Source organism: Chelonia mydas, chromosome 7 (assembly GCF_015237465.2).
Source record: "Chelonia mydas isolate rCheMyd1 chromosome 7, rCheMyd1.pri.v2, whole genome shotgun sequence".
Lineage (NCBI taxonomy): Eukaryota > Metazoa > Chordata > Testudines > Cheloniidae > Chelonia > Chelonia mydas.
Genome location: NC_057853.1, coordinates 105,004,273 through 105,016,965, shown reverse-complemented (window position 1 = coordinate 105,016,965; position 12,693 = coordinate 105,004,273). Strand labels below are relative to the sequence as shown.

Genomic DNA, 12,693 nt, shown 5'->3' with positions numbered 1-12,693 from the left:
TTTCCAAAACAAACCATTGAAAGTAAAAACAGCTGATTCCATAAATTAAAATAAACCTTCCAAAAATATACTACTGTATGTCTTATTTACCAGTACTGGAAGATAAAACTTGAACTAATTTTACAAAACATTTGAAATCTTCTGTCAAATACAAAACAGGTAAAAATACAAAAATTGCCAGAAGGGACCAAGGAAAACTACGTAAAATTACAGTTACATATACAAAGTTTGTGTCTGGTTTATTTTTATTCTAAATCCATGCCCTGCACAAGCTCAAAGTTCCTCTTCCCACCTCCACGCCTCTTGCTCCTCCATCCTACCATCCTTATCACTAAAGTACCTTTTTTTTTGGCCTTCCTGTTTGGTGGTAGAGATTGGTTAAATCTTAACATTTACAGGCAGCATATCAGTCAAAATCGTGCCTGCACAGGTCCATGAAAACCAACTTCCTGAAAGTGCAAGTGTTCTCAAAGCTAGAGTTTTTCTTCAGCATATACTGATGTGCCACAAATAGTTTGCCGTAAAAGGAGAAACTCTAACAGAAAGACTGTGATTGTGTTCAAGATTAAAAAAAAAAAAGACTATGAATATACAATAATGTAATTTACCCAATGCCATTTATCTTCTAAATAAAGCAGCATAACTTTTACTTATTTTGCACAATAGGTATTGGTCAATATTTTAAAGATACTACAGGGATCAGTTTATCCCAAAATGGATTTTTTAAAATATAATCAATTTATTTAACAGGTAGTGTTATGTTGCCCGGTTTAATTCACTCCTCCCCTAATGAATTTACTGTGATTTATATAGGCAAAGGATTAATTCTCTCTGAAGGAGTATATGTATGGTATCATTGATAAACAAGACTTCCCACAGCAAACGATCTTTCTTACAACAGAATAAAGTAGGAAAATGCCAACTTGTCAACATGTAAACTACACTGGCATTGTTGACCTTAGGTCAAAAGTGCTATACATATCCTAAAAAAACCCTTACTTATGAAAGTGAATGTTTGTACAGCCAAATTACTGTAAAACAGATCACTTAAAAATTGACTCCAGCCCCCTGAAGCTGCATAAATCTACAATGCACTAATTGGAGAATCAGTGAAGTACAAACTGAGTAGTCAATCACAACCGTATATTATGGTATATGAGAAAAGACTGATTCTACAGTAAATTAATCAAGAGCTCAACAGAAATAAAAGTTAAGATTTTTCCTAGGGCACTAATTTTGTTTACATTTTCTCTCAAACACATAAAATCAAGTTAACCTACAAATGAATGGTAAATATTTAGACATATGCTTTAAGCAATGTCTAAAAACAGCTGCTGAGGACAAGGAAACTGTGTGTGTTGTCTATAATTAGCCCTTTCAGATATGCTCACAAGGAAGGGGTTCAACACCCTGAGTAATTCTGAGTTTTATTGCTGAGGCATGGGAAAATGTATGCTTGTAATATTCTAATTCTACTTCTGGATTCTGAAAAAAAGCACATTTTATGTTTTCCAAAGAGCCATTCAAATTTGAGGCACACAGGCTAAAAAGAGAGCAGAGATTTATAAATTCCTACATTGCTTGTCTGTTTTCCTTGACCTTGATATCAATCATTATAGCCAATAGTTTTAGAAGGTTCTGGCACCAGAAAAAAAAAAAAAAAAAAACCATGTGTTGTTAATTTTGATGTCAGAAGACCCCCAATAGTTCTTAATCTGTAACTCTAGCTTTATGGTGCAAGTTATACCCTATGGGTCAGTAAACTGAGCCAAAGACACTTTTCAAACAGTTTTATCGATTAAGGCCCTGCTGTGCAATTCATTTGATTTCAGAAAAGTTTTTTTTAATCTTAATCTAAGACTTAGTTTCCACAGCCAAACTGTGTTCGCCAGAGAGTATATGTTGCCGCAGTTATCTATATACTGCTTGTCAGAAATGCACTTTCACTACCACAGCTACCCCATATCGTTAAAGATTAAGTCAGTTTCCAAGAAAATATTGGAAACACAGAAGCAGTCTTTCTGCTGGAGAAATAATAACCTAGAATTATTTCACAATCTTATGGGAAACTATTTCAAGTCATCCACTTGATTTCGTATCTAATTATTGCACGTTACTTTCCTCATCTATTTATATCTGCTAAAGCTTTCATATTAAAATATACATTCATTGATTAAACTTTCCTGACATTTTATCTAAGAAAGTCAAATATTTTAAAGTAGCAAGGAACTGATTGTTCCATAGAATCTGCAGATTTAAGTTTAATGAACTCCATATTTATAATTTCAGAAAAATCAACACAAACTGTTTAATATAATCCAGGAGCATAAACCACTGTAATTAAATTTAAGAAACTTAGTTTCTAATCTAAATGTAAACATTTAGATAACTTATGTTTATCTTTCAGTTCATGATTTTCAATTAATAGCCAACTATATAATAACTGCAATTAGGAAGTAGGCTTCACCGGATCAGTGTTTCAAATTAGTCAAAAAACAATGATTGTGAAGATATAAACAAATATTAGCAAACAGCCCCAAAACAAACAAACAAACTAACAAACAAAGCTCTCCATCAACATATTTTACATAAGAAATCTCTAAAACTAGCAATGCCATGTTTTCTACTGTAATCGTAAATAAGTGATTCAATGACGGTGTAGTTTTTGGCAGCAGTGGGACTGGTGAGAGGCAGAAAGGTTGCTAAATTTTGATGGATGCCCACATCTGCAATTCACTTTAATAACAGGTTTCCGAGCAACAGCCGTGTTAGTCTGTATTCGCAAAAAGAAAAGGAGAACTTGTGGCACCTTAGAGACTAACCAATTTGAGCATAAGCTTTCGTGAGCTACAGCTCATTTCATCGGATGCATACGATGAAGTGAGCTGTAGCTCACGAAAGCTTATGCTCAAATAAATTGGTTAGTCTCTAAGGTGCCACAAGTTCTCCTTTTCTTTTCACTTTAATGAAAAATGCAATCTGACCAGCAAAACAAAGGTATCTTTTCTGGATTCAGAATCACTCAATTTAAAGAGGAGGTCTGAAATTAGCCATGAATGTATAATTCAAGTTCATTCTCAGATGCAAGACAATTACAAACACATTTCTAAAGTGCTGCCCCTAAATGCAAGAGGTAAATGGCCACAGTGTCTGCATTTATTTAGCAGAAACCATTTATCAACAGTTATTTGCAAATATCATTGGACATCTTTTGGCAAGTGCAAACTTCTAATCTTAACCTCATATAAACCAATAGCTTTCAGTTTTTCATACAATAAATACAATTATAAAATGAGTGCTACATTAATTTATCATAATCCAATTATTATAATAAATTGTCAACCACTACCAAAAACAATATAAAACAAAATACAACTGAAAATACAATTAGAGGAATATACTACCAAAAAGCCACATTAAGAAAGCAATACTTTAAAAAGGGTATGGAAAGAATGTAGGGAAGTTTTTAACTCAAAGGAACCAGTGGAGAAGACAAATACACGCTTCTAGAAAAATAAGATTTCTGACTTTTTAGTGGGAAATTATGAGCTGCATCGGATGTTATGGGTAAATGAGATCTACATCTAAGAACATGGTTTCTTTCAAAGCAAAACAGTAACCATAAATCCAATATACATAGCATGTATGGGGAAAGGGTTAGCTCTCAGTCCTGCTTCATATTAATGATTGTATAGTGATTTGAGCTCTTCAGAGGGAAGGCACAACTGAAAGACAAAGTATATTCTTTTTGATTATGTTAGTTGTTTGCTTATCTTTGCAATTCATTTTCAAAGACAGAGGCAGATTAATAGCTGCCATTTACCTTTGGGGAAAAAAGGGTTATCTGTGAACTTAATCTTTGAACAGTTTTAACATTTTAAATGGAAGGTGCCGAACTCTCAGCCCTGAAAACTAAAGTGATCTATCTTCACCCACAAGACAGATAACTGTCCACTTATCTGCTGGCTCTGGAATATTTTCATGAGTTCTGGAGCAAGCCCATTCCCTCTTCCGACATATTGCAGTTCTGCTTGATTTAGGGGGGCTGCATGATGCACTGCAGGCTGCTTGCAGGAACTGATGCACAGAGCTTGCAGAAGAAACAGCTTTTCTGCAGGCTTCCTGGACTTTTACGAACAGAAGATCCATCTACTGAGTTTTTTCCTTCCTTCAAACTGTTTGCCAGTTCCCCCTGATGGCATTCTTCAGGTACTACAAACACACAGGGAGAGAGAAGACAACTCCATACAAGCCAAATGGAGGTTCCTCAGGATTCTCTCTGTGGGCCCCTCTTTCCAGGCCAAACATTTTGTTCTTTTATCCTCCTCTCCCTCCAGACCTGTTGTAGTTGTAGCAGGGTGAGCATTACTGGGCAAGATTTTAGGAGAACTGGGTAATTCCCCAATTTAAGTGCTACCAATTGGCAAGTAAAAAACAGACTAAAATCCGACAGATAGTAAGGACTTCATTTGTGTTGATATAAATTCACCAGGCCTCTAAGGAACAATTTTATTCAGGTACAAAGAAAAGACAACAAATTCCTTGTACAGGAACACTGTGGAAGGAAATGGCTGCTAAGTACACTTCAGCTATTGAAAGAGACCGGCCTGAGTCCATAAAGAGGAGTAATACAGGAACAGACCTTAAGAAAACCTCTTAGACAAAAAACAGAAACATTTCCCCTTGGAGATGACTAGCACAGGGTTTTAAGAACAGCTGGCATCCCTTATTGTACCTTTAGTGTGCAAACAAGGCCTAAAAGATGTTTGGGTTTTTTGTTTTTTTTTTAATCCTACTTGATATTTATCACCTATGCATCAGGAATGTCAACAGTCTTCCCTGTTTTTCCTGGGAGACTCATCAGAACCTGTCTCAGATGTTTAACCTGAGCTCTAATTTTAACTGAAGGAGCAGGACACTGAATCTTTAACAAAGACATCCTTTACCCCAAACATTTACCACCATAGTTAACTAGGTTTCAATAAAAAAACCCCACACCTTCTCCCCGTAAGTTTTATAGTGTGACTAAAAATCCCTTCTCCCATCAGTTGCTTAGTAATTGCTCTCTTAACTCTTGTGACAACATCATTTTACTAACCTTCAGTTCCACAGTCTGCCAGGACAGACAACAAAACTTCTAATGCAAAAAAAAAAAAAAGAAAGAAAAGCATAGAAAATTTGCTTTCAAAAAATCTGTCAGGCAAATAAGGGATACAAGCCCAATCTTTTTCCTTTGCCTGTCACCTTTAAAGGCATGCATCCACCTAAAAGCATTACAGAGATACCGAGAGCACAGATGATACATGATTAGAAGTTACATTAAAAAAAAAGTCTGCAACAACATAGCCTTTCCATTTGAGGTCTGGATGAGGGACCCAATCGTCTCCTCAAGGGAAAGATTTGAATAAGGGGAAATACAAATGGAAGATATCATGGGGCAAATTTAACGTATCAGAGAACCGCATTTCTCAAACTTGAGTTGCGTGATCAAGATTACTGGGGTTTTCTCTTGCCATATCTTCCTGAAATGCGATGGAGCTCAGTGAGTCTTACAGTTGGTGTTTGCACAAGAACAGGCCCAGGGAAAGTTAACAACATACAGGGTAGGAACTAGACTAGGATGCAAGAGACATGGTTTCAATTCCCATTTCAGACACAGATTGCCTGAGTGATCTTGAGCATGTTACTTAACATAATCTATTTTACAAATAGGGAACTGAAGCACAGACTATTTCCTTCACTCATAGGGATGTTGTAAGAATAAAACTTCATTAACAATTGTGAGGCAGTCTGTTTACTACACAGAAGCGGGCCATGTAAATAACTAGAGTGAACACTTGGAACACCAACAAAGGAAGCGTTGATATGCAACGAAAATGAATTGAAAAACTAACTTGCAAATGTACAGGGGGAAGAATTTGCTAAGGCAACAGTCAAAACAAAGTGGCATGGGAGACTAGTGTTTGGTAGTTGTCAGCAAATGCACTAATACACCAACTGACCGAGGAACAGTGTAAGGTGCAAGTATAGATGTGCATCCCCCAGTAGCCTCGATTTTTTTTTTTTTTTTTTTTTTTTAAACAAACACACAACCTATATGCCTTTTGGCCACACTCTCACTGAAAACTCAAGACACCAAAGTAGAGGACCAGTGTATTGGGTATCTTTGGAAGACAAGGTATATCAACTATGTCAAGTATCAAGGTATATCCACTTTTTAATTTTTTTTCTTTCTTTCTTTCTTTTTTTTTTTTTACACAGATATATGTTTCTAAAGATCTGAATGAGTCCCTCGGCCGTACCGTGGACTTCTGACTTCATTTTCTGTTCTGGTTTAACTGTCTTTTCAGGGAGGTAATGAAAAAACTGGAAAAATAAAGAACAAACTATTTGACCACTTTGGTAATATTTTTTGCACCTTTTCAGACACTGAATCTTTTGTATGCTATTACATTATTTTCTTCCAAGACAAATATTTAACTAAGCATAAGGTAAGGAGGCTGACCAACTACCTTAGCAGTGGAAACTGAGGGGCATATTATTTTTCCTCTATGAACTTGTCATTATAAAATATCCCAAATAAGTTAAATAAGAATTCTTGCTTCAGTGGGTCTAAAAGGCAATAAAACTGATCATTTTGGCTTTTTTCTGAAAACTGCTTACAAGTTTTATGATCATGTACGGAAATGTTTTCTAACTTGTACAGATGCCACATCATTTATTTTGGTTGTCTTGCAGCTGTAAGTTTTTCTTAAAGACGAACAATGCTGTAAAGGGACTTAAAACCTAGAAGTTACATTAACTAACAATGTGATTGTAGAAATAGCGTGTGGCTAAATCCTAGAACAGCCACACTGATTACTACATATGATGGATGAAAAGGAGCAAGGAAAATAAAATAAAAAAATATAAATGTCTTAACACAAATAATACAAAACTACAGTACACCATATTAGTACAGTAAAACTAGACTCTTTAAAAACTACATTTAAACTATAAGTCCTCAAATCTTTTGAAGATAACCAATAGCGGAAAAGTCTTGAACCAGGGATATATCTACAGTGGCCTAATACCACACAACAGTTTACCGAAGACGCTTAGTAGTTAAAAAAAACAAAAAAACAAACCACACTTTACAAAAATTAGAATTTGGATAGCTTTAGCACTCTTTAGCCAGAAATTTATTTACCTGGTTTTGAGATGGCACAAATAATAAATGAGGCTAATGGTGCCAAAATAATGTACCTGAAAGCCAAGTGTCATTAAATGTTTTATAACACAAGGTATTTGTCAATCTTTTCATTTACCTTAAAAGACAAACGAATAAGAACATTGGACTTGTAACCTGAAATTGCACCTACTTGTGTATTTCAGTATATTGAAAAATCTTCCCTTCGTAAGTTTAATGACTGGCACCACTTTCAAATGCAACCTGCTGGTCTTCTCATATTTGCATTATTATAGTAACACTGTTACTGCATTACCTCTGTTTAAATTCCTAGTGTCTAAAAAGAGAAAACACTCACTCACTTAACAAACAGTGAAATATTTCAGCTTTAGGTCCACACTAATCTTAATGGAGTTCTATATATGAATACCACACAAATTATACTTAGGCATTATTTTGTATCCCTTCCTTTTAATTTTATGTTTATTAGCAATACTACCAAAGTTATTTTGGTTTTTACCATGTCAGCACTGCTAGAAAGTATAATTTTCTTTCAACACATCACCAAGAGCATCAGGAAAAGCTACCTGTTTCTTTCAGATTTCAACATTACTAAAATAAAAAACAACAACAATCATTCAATATCTATTAGACAGATAAATCTACTGGATGCCTGGATGGCTACTTAAAACAGTCACACACACATTCACAGTATTTACAGCTGCAGTAATTGAGAATTAACAGTATTCTAGGACAGGGGACATTATCTTTAATCAAATAAGCAGTTGTTCAAAATGACTTTGCTGGTAAAATGAATTTCCACATCAAAAGACAAACAACTAACATTTACACTAAGTTATAGGAATTTAATATTGTTCATTTGTCAACTGTCATAAAATGGGATCACCCTTAGGCTTACTGGAAAAAGTAGGCATGTAATATAAGTGTTAACAACAACTGATCTGTTCATAGAAGAATTACTTGTTTAGTAAAATATAACTTCACACTTGTTAATGTTTATTTAACTTATCGAAGGTTAAGTTTTTAGCACACTGCACCAGAAATTAAACAACTGCTGTCTTTTATTGTTAAGATGTTGAGGAAGGGATTGCGTGAAGCATTTCTAATAGCTTTCCATTTATTTTTATTCACAGTATATATCCTCTTCAAAATACTTGTTTTCCCTACTGATTTTGGCCTTTTCCTTTTGAGTCACAATAAATACAGTTCGCACTTACAGTGTAGTGACCTTTCAAATATGAATTATTTAGTTTCAACCACCATGTAAAGTGGGGAAGTATTATTTAACAGAAGACAGGCACAAAGACTTTTCAGAGGTGCTGAGCACTCAAAACTCCAGCAGAATTCACTGAGAACTATAAGTGCTGAGCATCACAGGAGTCAGGTTCGAAGTGACCTGGCCTAAGATCACACATGAAGTCTGTGTCTAACTTTGTATCTTTTTTCTGCATCCCCTCAATTCATCTTTATCTGTCTAATGACCAGGTGCGTATACACTAAGGCCATGAGAAGGAATCTTCATTGCTGCAATTCATATTGCTGATGGCTTGCCCAAGGCTGTTTCACTGAACTGGAGATCAAAACCAATAAGCCACTGCAGCTAAGGAGTGTGGTGATCCAAACAACTTTAAACAAACAAACTGCTGCTAGTGGCCATAGGGGAGAGAGAGGAAGTCAACTGAGCAAACTACTGCTGAAGCTTCCCCTGCCAGGTGTGGAGAGAAAGAGAGAAGCCATTGCCCTAAGGTGGCTGAATCTCATAGGTCAAAGAGTGGCGGACAGAGCAGAAAGAGATGGTAAGGGAGGGGAAGAAAAAAAAAACAAAACACCTCAACTAACTAAAAGAAGGTAATTGTACACAGTGCTGAAAGCTTGGCTGCCAGAGTCCGGAAAACTAGGATATTTGGTGTCTACGTATTTCATTAAGGACAAGTTTAAATAATTTTACCTCAAGCAAGAACTAGATGGAGCTACCCACTATTCTGTCCAAACTAGTGGAAGGCCACATCACGAGAAGAAACTGCTACCTACGTTTCTGTAACTGTTGTTCTTCGAGATGTGTTGCACATGTCCATTCCATTGTTGGTGTGTGTGCACACCTCATGCACAGCTATTGGAGAACTTTTTCTCCTCAGTGCTATCTGTTGGAGCAATTCAAATGGCCTCAGGTGTCGTGCACAACTGCATGCAGATAAGGGGACAGAGCCACCCCAACCCTCCTCAGTTCCTTCTTATCAGATAGACTCCAATAGAGAAGGAAAGGAGGGTGGGTCACGAAATCGACATGTGCAAAACATGTGCAAAAAATCGACATGTGACATCTTAAAGAACTATACTTATGGAAAGGTAGGTATCTCTTTCTTCTTCTCCAAGTCTTTGGACATGTCCATTCCACTGTAGGTGACTCAGAAGCAGATTCCAGACCTGGCTCCATGTTAAGTGTACCTGCAATTGGACAACCATCCAAAACTAGCATCATTCCTGGACTGATGGGAAATGGCATAACGAGAAACAAAGTTGTAGTCTGATGACCAAGCTGACACTTTGGAAATGTCTCGAAGGGTTACTTGCACCAGGAAAAATGCTGAAGCTTTCTATGCTCTAGTTGAACGGGCTAACATTCTAGGTGCTGGCGTGACATTAGCTAACTGGTAGCACAAATGAATGCAAGAAGAAATACCAGAGGAAATTCTATGAGTGGAAACTGGTTGGTCTCTGTCTGCAACTGCAACAAACAATGGAATTGAGGATCTAAAAGACCTTGTGCGGTCCAAATGGAAGCTAAAGCTCTTCTCACATCAAATGAATGAAGGCTTTGGAAAGAAAGTCAGAAAATAAATTGACTGATTAACGTGGCAATTAGACACTACCTTTAGGAACTTTGGGTGAGGGCAGAAGTAAACTTTACTCTTATGGAAACCTGTATAAGGAAGCTCTAACACCAAGACTCTCAACTCACCTGCTCTCCTGGATGAAATTATTGCAACTACAAATACCACCTTCACAGAGAGGTGGAGCAGGGAGCAAGTCTTGAGAATTTCAAAGAGTGGCCCCATTAATTTTAGCATCACCAGGGTCAGATCCTATGGGGAACAGGTATACCTGTGGGTATAATCAGCCTAACCCTTGTAGCAATCTGATAGTAATGTAGTTAGAAAAAATAAAGCCATTATCCACTGAAGGATAGAAAGCTGAAATAGCTGCCAAATATACTTTAATACAGCTAACTGTCAGACCTTGATGTTTTAGTGCGAAATATGTGGCTGATAGAAGCCTGCTATGCCAAGAGATGCTTCTGTTGATATCAGATTTAAAAGGGAAAAAAAATTCATCTCATCAGGTACGTGCACCTGGACTTTCTAGTGTTCAATAATTATAAAACGTCCTTAGAGCAACCCCTTTCCAACAGTGTTAGCCATGAAGCATCCACTCTGTCAGCTGGAGGGTTTGCAGACTGGCCTAGACCAGATAGCCATGGTCCTGAGAAATTGCATCTGGATCCAAGAGGAGAGACAGAGGTCTGACTGACATGGTTAGTAAGGTCAAATACCAGCGCTTTCAAGGCCAAACCAGTGCTATACACTATACATTAGGGAGTTCTTCCATGGTAGCAGGAAAGTGTCCATCAATGAGCCATGGCTGTGCCCTTCCCAGGAACAGAACTGATAGCACTTTCTTGGGGAGTCCCTCCACAGCTGAAAGATGGACCGGGACATGTCCAGACATAGTGTGTAGTCACAATGATCAGAGAAAGCCCTTGCCCTGATGATCTTCCAACATGCTCTGCACACCTGGAAGGTATGCAGTTCTGAAGTGAATGGAGCTGGCTATGCAGAACTCCCAGAGGAGAATCACCTCCTGATGCAGTTGCGATAAACACACTCCTCCCCTGCCTGTTTATGTGTCCCCAAGCATGGAGGAAACAGAATAGACTACTGAAAAACACAGGGATACGAACAGATTGTTATATTGCCCTTGACAAACTCAGGCTGGTGGTCAAGAGGAATCTGCCATGCAAAGATGCAGAGGAGAGGGAGTCACCTCCTGGAATTTCTGCTACTCTCTTTCTGCACATCTTGGGACCAAGGTATAAAGCTCAGATATTTGAGAATCTGCTGCCAATTGAACTGCTTCCTTTTCATCACTGGTGTATAGATTCCAAGCGATGACTTCAGGATCGCCCTGGAATCTTTTAGTCTACTTTGTACCTTACCATCTCTATCTTTCCTGTAGAGAGAGAGGGACCTTCAGGGGTCTTGGGTAGCCTGCTGCACTTATGGAGGAAAATCTGAAGACTGTGGCCACAAACATCTTCTCATAGTTACGGCAGATGCCCTGGTTCGAGCTGCTGACTCAGCCACTTCCAAGCTGTCCTGGCCACCGGCTTGTCCTCCTCCTCCATCACATTAAACTCCTTCCTGCTCCTTTAAACTTCATCATGTTCTCCCAGAGAGTAGTCATAGCGACTTAGAAGAGCCTGTTAGTTAGCAATTCTAAATTGCAGCCCTCCCATTGAATAAAGCTTACAGCCGAACAAGTCTAGTCTCTTCAATTCCTTTCTCTTTGGGGTCAACACTTGGTGCCCCAGTTCATTAGCTGCTGCCACAATCGGAGTGTTCAAAATTCTTAGAAGGGACATATCTCCTTTCTGCCCATTTCGCTGTGGGACGGAGGGAAGAAAGGGTTTGCCAAAGTGTTTTGACTCACTCCAAAGTTGCTTTGTTAATCAGGAGTGCCACCCTGGAGGGCCCGCCAAAGCTAATATATCCATTAGCTTGTTGGATTTCTAACAGACCTCTTCTGCCTGAAAGCCCAGAACAGATGCTACCCTTTTAAGTGGCTCTTGTGAGCCCTGTAATCCCTTGGAAGTGGTGAATTGCTCACCATCTCTATAGCCTCTTCTCGTGATGAAGATGATGATGCACCAGGATGCTGAGGCAATACCTGGTCAGTCTCTTGCGATGGAGGAGCTCTCGGAGCAACTTCCAGCTGCTTGGTACCAATCCCGGTACCAGGTATTGAGGAATGTTGCCTGAATGTTCTCAGTGAGCCCTCGATAAAACCAACAGAGGTAGGTGAGAGGAGATCCTAGCAGGATAGGGGATACCTCACAGTGTCCAGGAAGGCCACTGACAGCTGTGTATGCCTCCAACATCATCAGCACTAGTATTGAGTCCTGAGCTTGATGCAAACTTCAGGATTCAACCTCGACTGACATGGCACAAGTTACAGAGTCTACAATCCCCCTTTTTAGATGAGGGATGCTTTGGTAAGAGTCTCCCATCAGAGCTTCTTCCAGAGTCCTTGCCTCTAGTTGGCCTTAGTACAGATGATCTTGCTCATTGTGGTACTGAGTCCTTGGAAGATGTGTCTCTTCATTGGTATCAGAGACAGAGAACAAGGTGCTGAAGACATCACAAGCGGAGACTTCCATATCAAGACTGTCACACAAAGTCCAATCTGAGCATGACAGCTGTAATAGAAGGCAAAACACTGACTCCATT

General features: G+C 38.3%; 1 protein-coding gene across 15 annotated transcripts in view; it reads right to left on the bottom strand.

The window, feature by feature from the left end:
• Positions 1–12,693, bottom strand: part of ATE1 (arginyltransferase 1) — a 202,141-nt gene that overhangs the window by 148,281 nt on the left and 41,167 nt on the right. The window lies entirely within an intron of this gene.